This window comes from Staurois parvus, unplaced genomic scaffold, assembly GCF_062004578.1.
Source record: "Staurois parvus isolate SC_StPar_1 unplaced genomic scaffold, SC_StPar_1.0 ptg000375l, whole genome shotgun sequence".
NCBI classification, from domain to species: Eukaryota; Metazoa; Chordata; class Amphibia; order Anura; family Ranidae; genus Staurois; species Staurois parvus.
In genome coordinates this window covers 1422501-1432842 of record NW_028318171.1, presented here as the reverse complement: position 1 = coordinate 1432842, position 10342 = coordinate 1422501, and the positions used below count along the sequence as shown (strand labels likewise).

Below are 10342 nucleotides of genomic sequence, written 5' to 3'. Positions count from 1 at the left end.
CGATCAACGGGTGCTGGTACTCATCCATTGGCCGGCACCTGTTGATCTACTTCTGTTGTGTGAAATTAGAACTGAAGCGGCACGCGTGCGCCCCCTACAGCGGAAGTGCACAATCATGTTTACGTCATTTTGCACAGAATGTCCACCCTGTAGCAGTAAATCTGCTATAGGGCGAGTGGCAAATGGTTAATATGTTCCTAAAACAGAAAGGATAAAAGTATATAATAAATGTGACTTTACACCCACTGTCTACAGGGTGACAACAAAGCTATGTGATCTCACTTCAAAATGAACAAGTGTTGCTCTACTACAGGAAATAGAGAAAAAAAAGGGGTTTGCTTTGATAATGCTAGTGACAGACTGCCTCATATATATAATTTTTTTTATGTAAATGTCTTTCCTTAAACTAGTTTCAAAAAGCAATACCGTGAAGGTTATTTTGCCTCATAGATGCTAAAAGAATGACTGAATAAATGGAAACAAAAATGAACTAAAAGGTTTATTGACATTTTACATACAATTATTTTCAGACATGTTTACAGCTTTTTTTCTACTCTGTAGCATCTTTTCAATAATCCAGCTATGACAATTTTACAAATGATTAAAGTATACCTGTAGTGAAAAAAGCAAATGCTTACCTTGTACAGCTGGCACTGCCAGGTACCTGCCCACCAGGTCTTTCCTACAGCAGAAACGACCAGGATCCCCAGATAGATGGATGCTCTAAGGAGAAACCAGCTTCTGTGCTCACTGGCTCACTCCCTCCTGGGACGCCAATCTCACTAATAGACCGTGAGGTATCAAAAGTGGGTGCATCCACAAAATATGGCAACTCTTTACATATTACGGTGCCCCACTATGAGTCTCTAGATAGCAGACAGTGTGTGGCTAAAGAGCAAGGCATCTGTTCAATTTTTTGCCTTTTTCTTTAAAACTCAGTATTTCTTTAAGGGGACTGCTTGCGTGCAACCGTTGCTATCGGAAAGATCTTTACAATGCTCAGTAGAGAATATGCTATGTCAGGTTGGTGCTACTTGTTGGCAAACAACTGGGATTACAGACCTTTTTTCAGGGTCAAATGTCTTTCCAATACCCGGTTTACTGTACTACAGAACACCACTTGAAACCCTATTTGAAAAAGTACATTGATAATAGACATAGAAAAGCCCATAACTTCAAACCTTTGTGGTCCTAAACTCTTCTGTACAACAAAGTAATTTAGTTAACAAGCACATATGTAAGACATAAATGTTGAACTTGTTGTACAAATACTTGTATGTTTAACGGTGCATCTGGGTAAGATAAACGGTGAACACGCCTTTGTCTAAAGCTGACCATACATGGATCAAAATTTGTCTGGTTTAGCAGGGGCTAGCTGAATTGCGATCCATGTACGGCCATACCTCTTCTTGAGAAATCAATCTATCGATTGACTTCTAATGAATGGGTCTGACTGAAAATTTCAGTTTAAGTAGCACTGCAGCTAATAGACTGCCGCGTTGATCTGTGTATTCTGACAGCAGGGAGGTGGTAGAGTCTCCCTGCTGTCAGAATACAATGACACAGTAGAGAGGATTCCCACAACCACACCAAATGCTGTTTGGTTCAGTTTATTCTGTTCAGCGACATAAAAACTGATTCATGTATGTGTAACTACATAATTATAAAATCCTGGGTGTATCACTTCCACTCAGGAAGCAGCCCCTCCTGACTACACCATGCCAGACCCATAGAATAAGGCAGGGAATATCTGAGGTTAGAAGTGGTCAGCAATGGACTTTGGGCCTTACAAATGGCAGAATGAAGGTGCTTATAGCAATATACACACTTTTCCCCACTCCGCAAACACAAGGTGCCTTATATGTAAATCAGTTATCTTACAGTGACAGAAAGAGCGAGCCAAGAAAATGTAGGAATTATTGTTTCTATGTATCATGTTTCACACATATACACAGTCACTACCTGAGAAGGCTGGAGACCTTATTGAAACCCACAAAGCAATGACTAAACAGCAGGCACACTAAATAGTAACTGTGCCTTACATCACAGACCATTTGCTGCTTGCTTAGCAGAAATGTGGTCCTCACAACTGAAATGGGAGTAAGTGGCCTATCTTTAGCTTCTCTTCACCATAACACTAATCTGTCACATAGTATACCTTTGAAAAAGGTGCAGGCTCCATGAAGTGTAAAAAAGAAAAAAATAATACAATAAAAAGTGTATGCTTAAGTTTGAGGTTTACAAGTATGGCCAGCACAACATTCTGAATAATCTTGAAAAGTAATGCAATGCCAACTGCTACTCAAGTCAAAATGTATAAAGTAAACAAGTCCATGTTACTGATATGTAAAACAGCTTTGATTTATTGACAACATAGAAGGTTCTGTGGTGGAGAATAAATTTAATGTGTGAACCCACTGCAATATTCTGTTTGGAAACATGGATTGCAATTGCTATAAAATGACTGTGCAAAGCTGGCAGGGATGCATTCAAGCTTCACAAACCGTGATTGGAACCACACCACTGTGCACAGCTCATACGAGTCCCCTTGGAACTCAGAATACATAACAGTGATGGAGGCCAATTTATTAACAAGGGAGCATTGACAGCTGGAGCAAACCTTTTTCATAGCAAATCTTTTGTTTCAAATTTAAAAAAAATGAAACCAAATTGTTATGGGGATTCATTCAAATCCTGCTTCAGGAATGTGCAGAACGTGGCCCACAAAACAAATGTGCAGAAAAGTATTGTTGTATAGACCTTAATGCAGCTCATCCAAAGGATACTTCAAATATGGATATCACATTATTTTTCCCTGGTTTTCTACAAAGCAGGAATAACATTCTTATTCTCTGAATACAATTCATACCCTGACAAATCTAATTGAAGCAATACAATTATATCATTGATTTTTTTACTTTTAGGCAGAGGTAACCTAAATAAATAAAACTATATCTATATATATATTCTGATAAAGGTTTCTTATAGTCCTAGAATACTAGTCACAGTTAAAGCTAACTGAAGTTACAGAAAAAGGTATTCAGTTAGATGGACCTTGTATTAATAGCCTCCACTTTCCTCCTAAAGCAATCACGCACCATAGTCTGCTGCACTGCTTTAACTAATATAATAAAATTGGTCTTACACACCTACTCTTTTCTCAGCAAGACAATCATGTGCGAGAACACTGTGCTAGGGGTGTGGCTGTTACTCATCTATGCCAGCATAGAGTACTGGAGTAGGAGAGAAAGAAGTTCTTTTCCAACAAGGGCATCTTAAGGCATTTCAATGAATCATAATACAAGCCAGTAAGGGACTATAAAGATAAACACTGTGAGATTTCATTTTCACTTTAAAATCGAAAAAAAGACATAAAAACACTGTAGAAAAAAAATCAGTGACAATGCAGAGCATGCTGCCTTTTGAGCTTTCCCAAACACTGTAAATTAATATTTAAAAATCCCATTTACCCCATTGTATTCTCAGATATAAAAGGTGAACAGCAACATGCAGATTATCTATCGAGAAAGGTCAAGAGGGCCTTTTTACGAATACTCAGGCCTTTAAGAGCCAGCAACTATTCAAGTGCCCCATAGGCACAACAATGCAGCTGAATGAGACACACTTCAAAGTGCTGACTAAGGATAATTTCACACTGAGGAGCTTTTTAAGCGTTTTTCGTTAAAAAAAAGTGCCTGAAAAGCTCGAGAAAAACGCTTCCCTATGTATGTGAATGTATGTTTTCACACTGAGGCGTTGCGCTTGTTGTGTAAAAACTGCAGCATCTTTGGGGCATGTTTGGGGAGTTGGGGAAAAAAAAAAAAAACACTACCCCAAAAACGCCTCTTCCCATTGAAATCAATGGAAAACGCCTGAAAGGCACCACAAAAACGCCTCTGGAAAGTGTTTTTGGAGCAGTTTTTATGCCACGTGTTCTTTAAAAATGCTCAGAAAGCGCGGTAAAAACACCTAGTGTTTTTGCGGCAGATCAGTGTGAAAGTAGCCTAAAATGTAAAACTAAATATAAAGCCATTTTATCATTGCAAATATATTTATAACATCTCTAATTTTTAAAAAGAACTGATGAAAATGTTGGACAGGAGAATTTATCAAGGAAGACATGGGTTGATTTTCTAGACATTTTCTACATTGTCTGGTTTGTAAATAAAGCGGAGCAGTGATCACTTAAATCATACAATCATATGCAAGGAAAAAATGTTGCTTTGAATTCCCAATTACAGTATGTGCAGGGGAAATAAAAGTGCATGCAGCTTTACCTTATTTACTAAACCAAGTGAATATGCATTTTTCAAAGTCAAATTAGCTGCTTATTGTTGCTGCTAGGTGAAAAAATTAGTCTCAAAATCTTGTCTATCTTTTTTTTTTTCAAATGCAAGTTCTATACAAGTACATGATCTATAAGCAAGGAACACCACTTGCAATACTTCTGTATACAGATGTGCCCACTGCCTAGGAATTAAAAACAGGAGAAAATGACACTTGCTCAAAGCCATCAGAACACAGGTTTGTACTGAAGACATATCCCTTTTAAAAAGTAACTCTACTTTTGTTGAAATTTAAAAAGCCTTCTGCTTTGGGTGATCTATGCACATTGGAGCATTTTGACAAATTTTGTTGTAGATTTATACCTTTTCTTATTCTGAAGAAACAGATGTTTGTTTTTCTGTGTCCAAGTGCAAAGTGAATGTGAATACAAGTGACTGATAATTATCAATCAGCTGCTGCATTTGCAGGGTTCTAATGAGGAATGTGGCAGGGTCTGCATCCCTTTAGACACGATTTCCCTTTGGGAGTATCTTACCAAATATGACACTTATTGCAGGGGATGCCCAAAACCTGACATATCTTAGTGCAGACTGCTCGATAAGTTATTCACACAAGTAGTAAATGATCATTTGGGGGGGAGTGCATTCTGTAAATTATCTGTGTACAGAACACCTTCAGGTTACCATTATGTATTGCATTTTACAGAAAATTACAGTGCTACAGATTGACAAGTAAAGGTAATTTTTCATTACACTCAATTACAATATGACTTATGCAATAACTGTATATGCTATAGTTTTTCCCCACAAAGTGGAGTTACTCTTTAAATTAACATGTGGATAGGATTGGCCTAAAGTAGACGTTTACCTTGAAAATAAACCTTTGTAAACAGGCAGACTTTTGAATGCAGAAAAGATATACCTGCTTGATTGCAATGCATATGCGCATCTCAATTTATCTCTACAGATGCCTAAAGTGTACGTTAACTCCAACCCAAAGGAAGACCATCTCAAGATGTCTGTGGCCAATGAGGGAGCTCACTGACAACACATTGCTGGAATGGAAGCAACTATGGTTCCGCTTCAAGGCTGAAGTCACACTGGAATGGACAACTGTAAAAGCGCTTTGCCGCTCTGGCAGCTATCCATACCAATTGCGGAAGGAGGCAATATCCTGCATGATTCAGCACATCACGCAACTCCTTTTTGTACAAACGTAATATGAAGTGTAAAAAAGTACACTTCATGTCACCGTACAGCAGCTTGATGTGCTGTGCTGCTGTACAGTGACATGCAATCCTGTATGGTGTTTTGTGCTGCGGTGTAAATGGGACACACAGAAAACAATAGTTTTCTGTGTCTTTGCAGTGACAGGCATTTTACAATGCAGTAAAATGCCAGTCAACACAATATGTGTGAATTCAGCCTAAATCTTAATGAAGTGTATTTTAAGATTTCGTTTATACTTTATAAATATGTTTTCTGTTTACTAGTGCAACAGAGTGTTTGTGCTTTACTACTTTTAATACAAGTCTACGCACAAATCTCTAAACAAATTTCTGTTGGGAATGTGTAAAACCTTCTGTTTATGCTCTTGCTGCCTATGTAATGCATATGTGCAGCAGCAAAAAGGGTGGGCATTACAGGCACTCCCACATGCCGCACAGATGAGTCTATGGACAGCATAGGTTTCTGTGCGGAGAGCGCTCACAGCACAAACACAGCTCTTTGTACTAATGAATGGGAACCAGCTCCTGATCATGTGACCACTGTGTCAGCCAATCACACCAGCCACAGGATTAGGCAGACATAACCCATTTGAAAAGGTGGGTGAGGAGTTAAATATTGATATCCTTTTTGTTTACTAGTGTAAGAAAGTAGTAATTGTGCCTCACTGCTCTGAATACTGGTTCACACCGAATGTGGCTTCGAAATCACCCTACTTCTGCGCTATTTCAAAGCCGCCATTCAGTACGACTTCATGCGTGGCTTGCCACCATCTGTGCGACTTCATGCACAGATGTAAAATTCAAGTCATGCATAAAATCGTAAAAAATAGTACAGGAATCTTTTTCAAAGTTGGTGCGACTCACAGTTGCACTGATCTGAACGGTTCCACAGGAACAAAGAATGTGATTTGTCACGCGTCTTTGATCTGTAAAGTCGCATTACAAGTTGCAGCGGTGTGAACCGGGAAGTCTAGGCACAAACCTCTGGCAGATTTCTCTTTTAAAAAATATGCTGTATAAGTGGGTTTTTCCAGTGATTGTCAAGCTCCAATGAATGTTGACTTCATGACTAACAAATGAACAACGGTAGGAGGGTTAATATATGGTTTCAGGTAAGCTTTTAATGACAATTCATTTTAAAATGGAAGCTGTTAAATGTTTCTGCAACTTGGTTTATTTTGTAAATTTTAGCTCAAAAGAAATGAACCATTGTAGAAATGTGGAAAACTATGCTCCTCTAAGGCCCTTGTTACCAGTATCCTAGCAGCTAATTATATGCTTAATTCTTCAATACATCAGCTGAATATTCAGCTTGTGTATGGCCAATATGATTGTCCAGGTTCAGAATCTTAATCTCATACATACATAACTGTATACAATAAATGCCATAGCTTGCAGAAAAAAAAATACTGACCAAAGCATACAAAATACAGCAGTATAGCATTAGCAAATAACTGAAAACTACTGGTATTAATATGACCTGGTATTTGTCAATGAATACTATGCAACCATGGTGGTGTGTGCCGAGATGAGTAAGGCAAACGGTGAATTACTATAAAATAGATCAAGTATCAGCCAGGTCTACACTTTTTAGTCTGCACTTTTAATTAAAAAAAAAGTGTATTCTGGTCCTCCTGCTGTTGTATGTTTCAGTTAAGAGGAACAATTGTCAAAGCCAGTAAACCACCAGAAGTCCAGATCAGCCAGGAGTGAGGACCATACTGGAATGACACACTTGAATAAAAGCCTGGTCCAAAAGCAGTTGTAAACTCAAAAGTTTGTCTTGAAAGTCAAAGACCACTCAATTCATGACAGTAGTATATGTGACATCATGTCAGTTCAAAAACCTCAAACCCTCCCTGTATGAAGTTTTTCTGAGCACAGTGGTATATGGCCAAAGTTATTCACAAAATCACAGGAAAGAAGTCAGGAAATGCTGGAATCCTTGAGATGAAGAGTTTCACTGAAATACAGGATAAGGAATCTTCACATCACACTCTTCAGTGTTACCACTTGAGAACAGTCATGTCACAGACATTACCTTTGGTATTTGAGTAGCACAATGGGTGAGATACACTAAATCATTGTGATAACAGCATCCATATAAAAAGTGCACAGTGATAAGACCATCTGTGAAGGAGGTATAACATTTGTTAAGTGGCAGTTCCATAACAGTTTTGTGCAGGTGGGTCATGTGTTTTGGTCTTCTGGTAGAAGATACTTTCAGTACTTTTCTGATAAGTCTGTAAGAAAATAAAAGATCAGGAAAATTTAGTAAGAAAAATGGATAGACAAGGGCTTCAGATTCACAATTCCACTGTAAAGTGTTGAAGAGGACTTACAAATCTACCGTATTTTTCGCTCTATAAGACGCACCTGACCATAAGACGCGCCTAGGTTTTAGAGGAGAAAAACAAGAAAAAAAATATTCTGAACCAATGGACTGCAGACACAGGACAGGAGATGACCAGAGACTGCGGACACAGGACAGGAGATGACCAGAGACTGCGGACACAGGACAGGGGATGACCAGAGACTGCGGACACAGTACAGGGGATGACCAGAGACTGCGGACACAGTACAGGGGATGACCAGAGACTGCGGACACAGTACAGGGGATGACCAGAGACTGCGGACACAGTACAGGGGATGACCAGAGACTGCGGACACAGTACAGGGGATGACCAGAGACTGCGGACCTTTGGGGAGGGAGGGGGAACGGGTACCTGAATTTGACAGGTACCCACTCCCACTTCCGTGGAGTTGTCCTTCCTTCTTCTTACCGTGGCGGCTTCTGTGACAGCCGGGTGCCCACTGCGCATGCGTGAGAAGCGCTGCGCATTGTGAATGGCCCGGAGCCTTCAGGGACCTGTCATGTGTCCCAGAAGATGCCGGACCATTCACAAAGCGCAGCGCTTCTCGCGCATAAGCAGTGGGCACCTGGCTGTCACAGAAGCCGGCGTGGGAAAACTGCAGCGCTGGAGCGAGGAACAGGAAAGGTCCTGCAGGAGAGAAGAGCTGAGCGGCCGGCCTGATATTCTGACATGGTGGCCTCAGAAATACCGGAGCGGCCGCTTTACATTTGCTCCATAAGACGCACTGACAATTTCCCCCCTTTTTTGGGGGGAAAACAGTATGTCTCAGGGAGCGAAAAATACGGTATTTCTGTTGATCAGTGCATGCAGATTCAATGTTTTAGGATAAAAAAAAATGGCATGGTACCTAGTAAATGAAAAACTGGCATATCATGTACTTCATGATAAAGTCAAACTTAAAAAGGTTTGGTCCCCTTGGATTACACATTATTTTCCTGGTGAGTTTGACAAGTCCATATTGACCATGTACTATCCAACTAGGCAGGTGTGCCCTGACTGATCTTGTTCCTTCCCTGTCCATACCCTGTCCCACGCCTGCAGAAGGAGTTAGCGGCTGCATAAATGCAGCTCTGCTACACAGTGCATAGAGGATAGGCACTCTATACAACAACTCTGAGTTGGTCGTAATTACCTGATGTTTGGTTATCTGCAAACTGTAAGTAATTATTTTTGAAGCTGGTGCATTCATATTGGTATTTTGTAAAGTGGAGATATTAAATACCTGAATTTGCCATATCTATTGGTAAAGCTACCAAAACTGGCAACAGAGATTTTCAAATCTGGCCCACATTAAATGAGTTATAGTGCCAGAAAAGTGTGCTTTATTGAATCCCTGCCCCACTGTATGGTTATATTGCATAGCTTTATTACCTGCTGTTCTTGCCAGTAGGTCTTTTATTTATCCATTTACATTAACATGGTGATAACACTGTTCTTTCTGCAATGAAATCCCACAGCATTGCTGTCATCCCATGGATAGGGATGTTTCAATGGACATGTAGCTTTTATGGAGGAATAGACTCCCTCCAGTCATACTTGCCCTTAATTTATCCACTGCTTAATATGCTCTAATTTGGAGACTCTCAAATATATCGGTTAGAATCGCTTTTACAGAAGAGCCTTAGCAAGGCAGAGCAGCTTCCACATATGCAAATGTGCACAACTAAAACTTAATGTGCTTGGAAATTTTATTTGAGCTATGCAGCAGCCCTCCTGGTCCAATGTTTATGGCGGGCAATGCCCCAAGAGCCTTCAGGGACTCGACTATTCAGCTGAGGATCACTGCCCTGGACCTGTATAGCACCTTACAAGTCCACAAGGGAATACAGCATTGCACAGGGCCAGGTTCTCAGTGGCAACTTTACAGGCTGCCCTAGTGTGTCCAGAGGAAGCCATAAGAAAATGGATCCTAAAAGAGCTAGTCTCCTAATCCCAGATGGAACCGTTGAGAAGCTATGTTTACATCCAGAGACTGCACAGACATGGCCACCACCTAAAACGCTAGCAACAAAGCATAAGCCTTGCCTAACAGGAAGGTGTTATGCCTAGGTGCGGATTTCCTAACTTTTTTGCCTGTGTCCAATCTTCTGGAGGTGGCAGCATAGCCCTATCATAATGAAGGTGAAGATACCCTGTGTCCTAAGATGCAAGGATATAAACCCACTTTTGCATGCACAAAAGGCCTTTGCAAACCAGATACCACCTTGTAAAAGTAGCAGTCACATCACTGTGCTGTACACTGCCTGTGCAGAAAGCCAGCAGACGCCACCCACTGCAGGTTGTCTGCAGAAAACTACAGGAGAGGTGTGGATACAAGACCCTGCACATTCAGAGAGAACAGGAGTGACCAGACTTTATTACAAGTAAGGTTTCACACTGGATTACTGCACAGATCTGGGATTAATACACAAAGCAAACCAAAATTCAAATAAGAATACACAAGCCTTCTGTT

General features: G+C 40.3%; 1 protein-coding gene across 1 annotated transcript in view; it reads right to left on the bottom strand.

The window, feature by feature from the left end:
- Nucleotides 1-486: 486 nt before the first annotated feature.
- NRAS (NRAS proto-oncogene, GTPase) overlaps nucleotides 487-10342 on the bottom strand; it is a 38421-nt gene continuing 28565 nt past the window's right edge. Inside the window, exon 6 of the mRNA XM_089685427.1 lies at nucleotides 487-7758. The gene's annotated coding sequence lies outside the window, so the exon portion shown is untranslated. The remainder of the gene's footprint in view (nucleotides 7759-10342) is intronic.